At 52.1% G+C, this 12,243-nt stretch overlaps 1 protein-coding gene across 5 annotated transcripts in view; it reads right to left on the minus strand.

The window, feature by feature from the left end:
• The window catches only part of Slc37a1 (solute carrier family 37 member 1), a 51,996-nt gene that overhangs the window by 37,441 nt on the left and 2,312 nt on the right, over positions 1-12,243 (minus strand). The window contains exon 1 of one of the 5 annotated variants that reach the window (XM_063224561.1): positions 954-976. The exons of 1 other annotated variant lie outside the window; for it this stretch is intronic. The gene's annotated coding sequence lies outside the window, so the exon portion shown is untranslated. Of the gene's footprint in view, positions 1-496; positions 731-953; positions 977-12,243 lie in introns of those variants that run through there. 3 more of the 5 variants (XM_013146080.3, XM_013146079.3, XM_063224562.1) reach the window with 3 other exon arrangements.

Genomic DNA, 12,243 nt, shown 5'->3' on the forward strand with positions numbered 1-12,243 from the left:
CAAGGGTGGAGCTACAGCCCAGTTTCGAGCCCCAACACCCCTCACAGTCGCAGCTCGCAGCCTCAGGCACCTTCCAGGCAGGGAGACGCCGCACAGGACGCGGCCGGCTTGGGGTCGCTCCTTTTTAAATTTAAATGGACTCAAACGCAGCGCCCGAAACCCCACGGCCGCGTCCCTGAATCCGAGTGCTGGGGCGGGACTGACCGGCGTCACAGCCCTTTGTGATTCCCGAAGGTCGCGGTCCCCAGGGCTCCCCGGGCCACGCGGTGGCCGGGCTGGGGTACACGCCCACGTCCCGGCGCGGGGCGCATAGCGCGCGAGGTTTCGCCGGCCGCCTCCCCGGCCCTGGGCAGCCTGGCTGACTGCGCGGGCGCCGGCTCCCGGCTCCCGGCTCCCGGCCCTGCCCGCCCCCTGCGCCCGCGCCCGCGTCCGGGGATCGCCGCGCATTGTCGCCCAGGGCCACGCGGCCGATCCCGCGCCTCCAGGTGGGTCCTACCCGAGCGAGCGCCGAGAGCGCCGGGCCGCGCAGCACCGCGTAGAAGGAGCCGGCGGCGCCCAGCCACGGGCGCGGCAGGTGCGGCGGGGTCCGGCTCACCTGCGCCCCGGCCCGGCCGCCGCGGGCGCTTCCTGCTCGCCACTTCCTGGAGCGCGCCCAGGCCCCGCCGCCGCCCTTTCGCTTTCCCGGCCGGCCGGGCCGCGCCTCCCTCGCTGCGTCCACCCCGCCTCCCGCCGCTGCCAGACCCCGGCCCGCGCTCAGTCTGCCGGGGCAGAGGTTACGGGGAGCGCCTCCCTCGGGAGCCCGGGAGCCTGGCTCCCAGCTGTCTCATCGGAACCCGAAGGCAGCATCCTGCCCGCAAGACTGCGCTTGCCCAGGCCCGGTTGGCCAGCGGGCAGCGCCCCCGGACCTGTGACCGCTGGCATGCGGAGCCCGGTTCTACTTCCAGCCCGCTCACCTCTTGTGAAAGTCCAAGTTGGGCAGTCGGAGAGGGGCCTGTTACTAACTAGGGGCGCCCCATCCTGGCCCAGGGCGAAGCCCGCTGCTCCCTGAGGCTGAGGCAGGATGGAACTCTGGAAAGATGCCACTTGCCAGGCTGGCTGGAAACACATCCCTTCTCACAGTGCGCCTGTGCTCAGGCCCAGGGGAGCCTCTGAGTTCCCCTGGGGGCCTGCTCTGTTCTAGAAAGTTCCAGCCTGCTCAGTGCCCAGCACCTTCGCACCTGGAGAGCTTTGAAAACTTGAGCTCCTTGTGGCTCAGGCCTGACTCAGCCACCAAAGCCCCTGTCTCCTCTTCTGGCCCCCCTTTCCATTCAATACAGCTGAGCGATTGCTGGGCCCCCAGTGGCCCCCACATACCTCCCCTGCCGTCCTTGGTGCCTGGCCCCCAGTCACTGGCTCTGCTCAGGCTTCACTGTCCCTAAGATCGTGCAACAGACTCCTCCCTTCTCACTTGTGAGTACTGCTCCTGAGAGCCACCCTTCAGCTGCTTCCAAAGGCCCTTCCAAAGAAAAGATGACCTTGTCAACCAGAAAACAACATTTGGCGCCCATGTGGCAGGGCACACAGGTAATTCCAGTATGCTGGGAGGCTGAGACAGGAGGATCACAAGTTTAAGTCCAGCTTGGGCCACTCAGTGACTCAGCAAGACCCTGTCTCAAAATAAGAAAGATTTGTAATGGTTGGGAATTCAGCTCAGCGGAATTCAGCTCAGCGGAAAAGGCCCTGGCTTCAACTCCCAGCCCCCATCAAAACCAAACTAAACAGAAAATTCCAAGGATCCTGCCCTGTAAGCAATGAGACTAAATTTCCAAAAAGCTGAGGAGCTCCCGGGGCCTGGAACCACTTCTGCAGGTCATCTCAGCTTTTTTCACATCTTTTCACTTGTCAGAATGACTATACGCAGTAGGACATGGTGGCACATGCCTGTAGTCCAAACACTGAGGAGGCTGAGGCAGGAGGATTGCCATGAGTTTGAAGGCAGCCTGGGCTACACAGTGAGTTCAAGGCCAGTATGCATGACATAGCAAGATCCTGTCTCAAAAAGACAAAGAACAAAACAAAACAGACCTTATTTGGACGGCTCCCTGGAGAAGACCAGGGCTCGGGTGATAGGGGTGTGCCATTACCCTGTCTGAGCCACCTTACTTCCTCTCCAGGGCCTGGCCGAGATGCTTCAGTGCCCCAGTTACAGCTTTTGTAGGCTGTGTACCCATAAAACTGGATCGCGGCTGTAATGATCCGTAACACTTTCAATGCTTATTCAAGGTGAGGGAGGCAGTTGCTTGCTTTTCTTTACAGAGGCTCAGACTTCCGTGCTCTCTCATCCTCACCCTCCTCTCATTTCAGCTCGAAGGGCACCTCGTAGCGTTTCTTATCCCAAGCCCAGCGCTGAGTCCCACAATCTCACTCTAAGAGAATCCGTATTTCTCCGCCTTCCCTGCAGCCCACGCTTGCCGCACGGAAGCAGGGCCTGGAGTTTTTCAGCCCCACTTCTACATCCCGCACCTTCCAGGCCCTGGAGGTCTCCCCTGAGCATCTGGCTCATAGCCACCGGGGTTCGGGGTTCGCTTGCATGAAACACCCGCTTTTCTCTTGCTGCGTCAGAACTTTCCCTTTCCTCTCTGACTTTTGAGAATTTGCCGAGAATGGTCTTGGTGAAGATGTCTTCATTTGTCGTCTGTTTGGAGTTCCATCTGTTTGACACTTCAAAGTCTGAGTTTGGGAAGTTTCCATCATTGCTTTTTTTTTTTAATTTAATTTTTTGAGACAGCGTCTCATTATGCAGCTCAGGCTGGCCTTGAGCTCACTTTGTAGCTCAGGCTCTGCTCAAACTCGCCAGCATCCTCCTGCCTCAGCCTCCCGAGTGCTGGGATTACAGGCATGAGCCACCATGCCCGGTTCTGCCATTATTTCTTTCTTTAAGGAAACTTCTAACCCAGGGGTCTCCCCACTTGTCCTGGACTCCTGTGTGCCTGTCTTGGCTTGCCGAGTGGTGTCTGTTGTTAAGCTGCTCTTCAGAGGCCAAGGCAGAGTCAACTGTAGGCCCTGCTCACAGGATGGTGCAGTCTCGCTGTGGGCAGCTCTGGTCACTTCCATTTAGTGCCCCCAGAAACGCCTCCTGCTTAGAAGGCACTGACTACTGCTAGAGAGGGAAAGCAGAGCAAGAATCCTAGCAGGATGGTGTCCCGAAGGTGAGCACTGGTGACAGAGGGCCGGGGGGCTCCCACTGTGAAGCACGCTTGCCTCTCCAGTGCTGTGCTAAGTCTATGGCTGGGAGACATAAGAGTCTTAGAGGCCGAGGAACTATAATGAAGCACAGGTGCCTGGGCACACAGGGGCCACCTGGCAGTCCAGAGAAGCCACTGTGCCTGGCCCAAGCCCTGGCCCCGGCCCCACCACACCACCCATATCAAGACTCTTGGTCACTCCCTGATTAAGTGTGAAAGCTCCATCTCTGCTTTGATCAGGACAGAGACGGGGTCACCTGAAGCAGGACGTGTCTGCTGGTCCCACTGAGTCAAGAGAATGGCAGGGACTCTAGGTCTCTCTCCAAACAGGGAGTCCAGAAGAGAAGTCTAAAGCTGGACATAAAAGTGCCGTCTACCTGTGTTATTTAGAAATATCCAGGGGACCTCCAGGCCACGAGGATGGAAGGCCAGAAAAGGAGCCGAGGGTCGAACAGCCCTGGATGCCCGCTGCCGTGTCCTTAGGAACCAGTGACCTGAGAAGTGGAGACATGGGTTCTGAGATGGGAGAAGTGTTAGTGTACAAAGGGGAGAAGCCTGTGCCTGACCTAGGAGATGGCTTTGTGGTGACAGAATCTCAGACACCTAGAGGCAGGCATGGTGGCACATGCCTGCAATCCCATAGGCCAGAGGCTGAGGCAGGAGGATTGCAAGCCTGGACTGCACACTGAGAGTTTGTGTCAAAGAACTAAAAAGCCAAAGCAAACAGAAAATTGTTAAAATTTATTTTGAGAGCCTTTTGCGGATGCTCCTTTTGTGAACCTCGCTGAATAAAGCAGGTAGGGAGCATTCCCTTGTTTTGAAGGTGCCTCCGGGACACGCTCCAGCAGAACAGACTTCTTGTCTTCCTTCTGCATCTCCAGTGAGGGAAGCGGCCATGGAAGAGCTCCTGCATTTCTCTAGGGAATAAGTGGACCCCACTTCAGTGGTGTGTGAGGGCAGCTCCAGCCACATTCAGGGATAACACCACCTCTTCAGTGACCACAGTGCCAGTGCCAGTCCCTCCGGCCGAGCTCCACACCAGGCTGACTCTGCCCATCTGCTGTAAATTCCTCTGACCATAAGCCTGCAGCGGGTAGTGGGGGCCCGGTCCATGGAAATAGAAGATGACCCATGACCTGCACAGTCATTCCATTCGGCAGCTGAGCTGTGATGGGTGAGTGGACACCATTTTAAAATTTGTTTTTGTCTTTCTGAGATAGGTTCTCACTATGCAGTTCAAGCTGGTCTTGAATGCAGGCCCAGGCTTGGCCTCAAACTCCCAGCAATCCACCTGCCTCAGCCTCCTGAGCGCTGGGATTACAGGTGTGCACCACCACACCTGGCTGGCAGGCAGATACTTGGTGTGAATGTTTTAAGGGCCTGTACTCTCCAGTCCAGCTTTGGTGGAGTGTGGCTTCAGTTCAGGGGCCCGCAGGGCTTCAGCCCCACTGGGCCTGTACCTGATACTTTAGGGAGAGGGTAGTTGAGTTTCGCACAGGTGCTGAGAGCCTCAGACCCCGTGCCACAAACTTTCTGGGTTGGCCAGGGCTGCCTGCCTTTCTGGGGTGCCTCGTAGTATGGGGAAGGGTGGCTCTGGATGGTGACGCCGAGTCCGCCTACTCCCCAGCAGGGGTGAATCCTGTGCCCTGACCTCACTCCGTACCTCAGCGCTCACTGTGCACACCCACGGGTTTGAGCCCTGACACATCTGGGCAACTTCTCTCTCTAGTTCCCTTCCTGCTTTAACACGTAGGTGGAGAACACTGGCTTTTAACCCGTATCACTGAAGTCGTTTCTAAACCAGGCCTGGGGCCAGGAACCACTAGTGGCACACACCAATCATCTCAGCGCTCTGAGAGGCTGAGGTAGAAGGATGTGAGTTCAAGCCCAGCCTACATAACTCAGTAAGACCCTGTCTCAAAATTTAAAAAAATTAGGGGTCAGAGATACAGCTCAGTGGCATAAGCACCTGCCTCACAAGTACAAGGTCCTGAGTTCAGACCTCAGTACCCAAAAAATAAATAAATAAAACACAAGGACTGAGAGTGTAGCTCAGTGCAAAGGTCCTGGGTTCACTCTCCAGGAGCAAAAGATAAAAATAAAAAAAAGGCCTTAACTGATTTGGTAATACATGTAACTCGAATATATTTTAGTATCACTCAAGATTATCATTGTTTTATTTTTGAGATGGTGTCTCACTATCATATTTCCCTGGAAATCAGAGCTAGACAGAAAATAATCAGCTCTGGAAGCTGAGACTGAAAATGCCAGCCCCAAGAGCCCATCCTTCCTCTGTCTGAGGTGGACCAAGGGACCAAATGTCGCTTCACACTGAGCAACCCCCCCCCCCCAAACTGAGGTGTGTGAACGCCGAGCTAGGCTGGGCCACCGGGGACGTGACACACAATGACAGAGGCCCTGTCTCCAGGGGCTTACAATTTGGTTACACAGAACTTCAGTGAGCTTTAAGTCCTATAACTCGGGAGTCCCTAGATCCTTAACACAATTTCTACTCTTAACTAAAATTTAAAAAGTAAAGCAGCCGGTTGTGGTGGTGCACACCTGTAATCCTGGCACTCAGGAGGCTGAGGCAGGAGGATCTTTGTAGGTTCACGACCAGCCTAGGTCACCAAGGGTGCTCGAGGCCAGCCTTAGCTGCATAGTGAGACCTTGTCTCAAAAACACAAAATCAATAAATTTTTTAAAACCCAAATTTTGAAACTTGTAGACCTAAGAGGTCCATGTTTTGGAATATGTAACTTTATGAATGAACGTTTGCACATATGGAGGAAAATAATCAAAAGAATACAGTGCTGGATCCCAATCAAAATGGAACAATCTTATTTTGTGGAATAAATACACATTTTTTTTTAAACGTTTCTATTCTTGTTCTATAGGGAAGTTCTATAAGGTCTCGGAACTGAAAACCTGCCCCCAGGCCATAAATAGTGCCTGCCCTTCCTGTCTGGCCTGGATGTGGTTACAGGGCCCCAGCCTGGCGAGGAGACAGTTTCAGTTGGCTTCTCCTCCCTGCGCAGGGCTGAGGCCCTCTGATGGCAGGGAGCCTGACCTGAGAAACCTAAAACCTGCCCCACTCTGCCCTGTGAAGAGAGAGAGGAATGTTTCCCAGTCCTCCTGACAACTCTGCTTGGTCCCAGTCTGTTTAGGACGCTGTCCTGGCAACTCAGTGTCATTAAAATGGGCGGGGCGAGGGGGGGGGGACTCCAGGCAGGCAGGCAGGCAGGTCTCTCCCTGTCACCAAGGCACACGAGTGGATGACGTCCCAGGAGGAGACCTCTCAGCGCTGGCCTAAAATGATGTGAATATGATTTCTGTGTTGCCTTCTACCTTGGTCCAAATGGTGGTAAATGTGTTCATTCACTCAACGTTGAGACAAAGTGCTTTGGATATTTTCTTAGGAGTAAAATACTATTTTTTTTTTTTTTGAGACAAGGTCTCACTCTGTAATTCAGGTTGGCCTTGAAATCACAGCATCGCCCTGCCTCAGCCTCCCGAGTGCTGGGATTACAGGCAAGTGCACTATCACTAATGGCTCACTGCTCAGCTTTTTAAGACACTTGTGGTGAAATGTTAACACACTCCACACAAAGGTACATGATAAGGGTAAGTCCGAAGCTGATTTTTTAAAATTTAGTAAAAATGTATGTTCCTCAGATATCCTGGAAGGATTCTTACCAAGGCGCCAGGACTCAGTGGCCAGCTCTGGGCAGTGTGATTGGGGTCAGTTTCCTTTCTTGTGTTCTTTACTGTGTGTCCCACTTATCTAAGGACGGTCCGTGGTTTTTGGGCATCTGCTCCACGCTGGGTGTGCACTGACTGTGGGGCGTGGCCCTTGGGGGGCTCTGTAGTAAGGCTGGGTGTGAGTACCCCTGCACTAGGGGGAAAGAAAGCTCACCTCCAGAGGGGCTGTGAAAGCCGCTGACCTGTTCCCCAGGGGGAGAAGCCTGGCACTGCATGGCAGGAAGAGGGAGCAGTCTGCAGGCAAACAGTCTAAATGGCAGTGATTAAGGCCAGGTGGCCACGGGGCAGGCGGAGTGCGCTCCCAGACACCCACGAAGCAGGCGAGAGCAGTGATGAGGCGCAGCTTCCCTGTTCATCAACATAGCAGAGAAACCAACTCGGGCAGGCTGGGGTTGGGGGGAGGGCAGGGGTTAGGATCCGTGCTGCTGGGAGTGGGTAGGCACGGCCACTCTGGGAAGCCCTGGGGCGATGTCACCAACTCAGAGTCTTAATGTTCCTGCTCCAGGCCCAGGAACTCTCAGTTCTATAAAGCTGAGTTCTGTGGAGGTGTGTTTAAGACGTGGATGGATCAGAGCATTCCCACCATAATGAGTTCATTCCCTCATTCACTCCTTCATTCTCCTGTACACGCTGGGCAGCGCGGTTACAGGTGTTCACCAAGCTCAGCCGCGTTCCTGGCGTATGTGTACCTGTGTTCATTCCTGTGCACCAACTATTATGCAAATGTTGAAAATCTGAGCTGAATATACCCATTTACCCGTTTCCATAGAAACACACCCTGTTTCTTTCTTTCATTGTTTTCTTTGAGACAGGGTCTCACCATGCAGTTCTAGCTGTCCTTGAACTGACCGTGCAGCTCAGGCTGACTCCTGCCTGAGCCTCCAGGATACGGAGATCCAGGTGGGCACTGCTGGGCCTGGCATTACCTAAGGTTTACTTTGACCAGCGTGTTTATTGAGCACTTACTATGCGCCAGGCACCACACCCTTGAGCTGTGCACAACATGAAATTGAGGCTTGCCTCACTGGCCAGCATTTCCTGCACACTCTGGCTGATTTCTGCTAAACTATTTGCTCCCAGTGGTTGTGGCATAACTGAATAATCCCACTTCCGGGGAGGAAAATGATCTACAGTTTTCTTTTAACAGCTACACTTCAGTACCCTTTGATCAGAGCCAGGGCCACAGCACTTGCCTGGCATATGAAAGGCTCCGGGTTCCATCCCTGAACAGAAAAAAGAAAAAGGTCTCCCGAGTAAACCGCATATCTCGGGGAGTGTGTGTACCTGGTTATTTCTTCCTTGTCGGCTGCCAGGTCCCCAAGCCGCTAAAGTAACCTCCGTGCCCTTAAGAATCCACCTGTCCATGTTATGAATTTGACCATAACATGTACTCTGTTCATCACAGACTGTTTACGGTTGTCACCGTTCTCTGGCTGAGTTGTCTTTGGCACTGGGAAAGTGTCGTGGGGACGCCAACCCCGGGTCTGACTTACACCTACAAAATGCCAATGCTGATACTCCAGAAAATATTTTCAAAAAGAAGTTTTCCTTTCTACATATGGATGGAAAAATGGCTATGTATCTGTCTGTACTCACAGCTGTGTGACTATGTCTACAGCCACATAAATTGTTAAATGTACCAGAGCACAATGGTTTTAAATAGCTTCAAGCTTCCGGAGGAGGTGCCTGAACTTACTTTACTGCTTTTGATCTGAGTAGTTGCCACAACTTGAACAGGAAACCCGTTTTGGCTTTTTTTCTGATACTCCTCGGTCCCTTGGCCCTTCTCTCCAGCTGTCAGGGAGACCCAGAGGGGACAGCCTCAAGGATCTGGTCAAGCACCATTGCACCCTCGGGCTCACAGAGCCTCCCTCCCTTCTCCTTCCTGCCCACCCCCTGGAGGGGCAAGCAGAGAAAAATGCTTTCTTATTGGGGAAATGGATCAGAACCACGGGGACACTTTCCATCTATCCTACTCGGGGAGGTCTGTCAGGTGGCTTCTCCCTCCCGCTGGCTGGAGATGATGGGGGAACTGCTGGGAGATTATGGGAAAGCCCAATGGGGATGATGGGCCTGGCCTGCTGTGGATGATTGGCTGGGCCCATGGAATGATAGGAAGGGCCCCTGAGATGCTGGGAAGGATCCCAGGGATGATGAGACTGACCTGGCAGAGGATGATTTGAGTCCTGAGATACGGTGGTTTCTGTGGCTACCAGTTGCTTCCCAGTTAGGGTGTGGGGCCAGGGGCACTGAGGAGGCCCCAGCAAGTCTTCCCTCAGCTCTGCAGGTGCCCAGCTGGGGAGCACCTCCTTCTGGAAGGACTTGGGACTCCATTGCTGCTGCAGGGGTGGGAGCCTGGGCCTATGGTTTACCGGGCTGTGCCTTTCTGGTTATTGTTTTGGTAATTGCTAAATCAGCAGTGTGATGAAACCACTATAGCTTGAAGACTGAGAGGTGGGAGCTCTTAACGATTTGAATGGGACCTAAATGGCATAGTACGCTTAGGACCCAATGGCACATGGCAAGGTGTCAGCTGTTCCTAAAATGTGACCCAGAACAGGCTTTGCTTAACCGCAGTTTGCTTAAGCCTTGTTCCAGAGCTCTCAGTGGAAGACTGATTGAGTCAGTGGCTCTTGGTTTGGTAAAAGTCACCCCCAGAAAACCATATCCACTGCTTTAGACCAGAGGTCTGGGGTTCGTGGCAATGGCTCCTGATTAGTGCAGCCCGCTGCCTGGCCTTGGAATGATCCTCTCTCTCCTGCTCCCTTTCCTTAGCTGTACGGTGAGTACCTAACCAGGTGGCGAGGACTTGATAAGACAACATGTAGAAATGCTTAAAACTGAGCCACACAGGGTCACAACTTGATCCTGTTAGTTCCTGTCATTGCTAGAGCCAATTGGAAAGTTGAATTTCTGACATTTATTTTGATACGCCAAATGCTAACATTTATTTGCATATATATGATTATATTACCACTTCAGAGTTGTAATATTTAAAGCACTTTTGACATCCTATTATACGAAGAAGACACACTCAACTGTAGAAAATGTGGGAACTGCCAACAACAAGAAGAAAATAATGACCATCTGTCATCTCTGATTCCTCACTTTTTCCCATGAGAAAAGCCATTAAACTTTGGTGTTTATGTTTTTATCTTTGCAGCTAAAAATGATACAACCTTAGCGTCTTGTGTGCCAATTTGCTTGTAACCTATTATTTTGCAAGTGATGTATTTGGGTCTGGAGATTTGGGTAAGATTGCAAACGTTTATTTGGTATTGCCATTTTGTTTTGTTTTTTGAGCACTGAGAACCAACCCAGGACCTCACTCTTGCCAGACATGTGCTGAGCCACTGAGCTGAATCCCCAAGCTGATACTATTTTTTGAGAGAAAAGCCCAGGGGTAAGGTGTGTTCTGGAAGATCTAGGGTTGTTTCCCACATGGGTTTTAGCCCCTGTGGTACTGCTGGTGAGACCAAAAGCCTAGCCAGGACCACGACCCAAATAACACAGCAGAGACTTAAAGGGCAGGTAAGTTGGTGGAGGTCATCTAAGTCCAAAAGCCATGGGAACCCGGCCCTGGAGCATGGGTATCGTGGCTCTGCTTACGTAGTGGTTTCACCAAACAGTGGTCTCTGAGATCTATTATCTCTCCAGACCAAGGTTTTGGAATATTTAAATTAATCAGAAAAATGACTGGGTTATCATTATTTATTATCTTTCAAAAACAACAGAGAGAACCATGCACTATTTTAAGGCGAAAAACACAGTTATTTGTATAATTTGCAAAAACACCCAAGTGGCTGAGTGTACAAACAGACAATGGCTAGGTCATGAATCAAAGCAAAACTCAGACACGAAACAGTACAGGACCCTTCCCTGTCCACAGTACTGGCCCTGGAGATCAGCCTGCTATCAGTGAGGCTTTTAGGAAGCTGGACCACTATCCCTACCCAAGTGCCAGGAGGCCAGATGATAACCCTTGTGAACCAGGACACGGCCAGGACGTGGCTGATTTCCTTGTCTCTGCCCCACCTCTGGCTCAGCACTAACCAGAGAGGCACAGAGGCACCCTTACTGGGCATAAGGTGCCCCACTCCTAGTTAGCTGGCTGGCAGCGCCCCACACAGGGCACAGCTTCTAAGCTTCGCTCTTCCACTGCCAAGCCTTCCGTGTGGGAAAGCTTGTGTCTGCCTGGGTCTCCCCGAAAACTCAGTGATTATTGGCTCCTTTGCACTTGCAAGCTCTGAACGACCTTTGTGTTCACTTAGTCTCTATCTTCACACACAAAAATGGGTTCTTTTAAATAAAACTGACAAAGGAAGAAAGACTCTCATAACATGGCTATTTTTAATCCATATTACTATCTTACAAGGAGTTTTATGCCTTGGTTGAGTATCTACTATGTGCAAAACATTCTTCCAGGTGCTGTGTGGGAGACAGATGAGGGTGGCATGGCTCTGGGTGCCTCCTGCAGGAGACAGGACTTGCTGCCTGCAGTCATGAAGGGTTAAGGCACGGTAAGCATTAACAGGGAACCCAACTAACAGATCACAGAACTGGCAGGAGGAGGTGTCCAGTGCTTAGAACAAAACATTTCAAATACAGTAGGATCTGGCTGGTATATATGAATCCAACAAGCTCACCATGGAAAACACTGCAGATGTTCCTCAAAAAGTTAAAAATAGAGGAACAAAAGGCCAAGGATGTAGCTCAGTGGTGGAGTGTGTGCCTAGCATGTGTGGGGACCTAGGTTGAATCTCCAGTACAGCAGAATTAATTAATTAATTAAATTTAAAGCTAGGATTATCACACAGCCCAGCACACCCACTTCTGGGCATATATCCACAGGATCCGAACCTGTGCCAGAGACCGGCACTTGGGCATCCCATACAGCAGGGTTCATAACGGCCAAGGTGGAGAAGCAGTGTAAGTGTCCACCAGTGGTACACTCTGGGGTACCTGGAGGCCAATGAAATAGGGCAATCTGGAAAGTCAAGTACAGTGAGATATAAGTCTGCTTATGCTGCTGTAACAAAATACTAGGTAATGTGTAACACAGAAATTTACCTTCTCATCAATGTGAAGGCCAAGACTAAGACAACACCCCACGGTGAGGGCTTTCTTGCCATACCTTTGCATGGGAAAAGACACAAGGACAAACATACTGTGTGCTTCTGGGGCAGAAAAGCAAGACAACAGGGTGCTGCCTGCAGCCTCCTTCCCAAGAGCGTGAATCTGATTCATAGCATAGAGC

Source organism: Cavia porcellus, unplaced genomic scaffold, assembly GCF_034190915.1.
Source record: "Cavia porcellus strain 051 isolate PalLab524CR breed Dunkin Hartley unplaced genomic scaffold, mCavPor4.1 scaffold_15, whole genome shotgun sequence".
In the NCBI taxonomy this organism is placed as follows: Eukaryota; Metazoa; Chordata; class Mammalia; order Rodentia; family Caviidae; genus Cavia; species Cavia porcellus.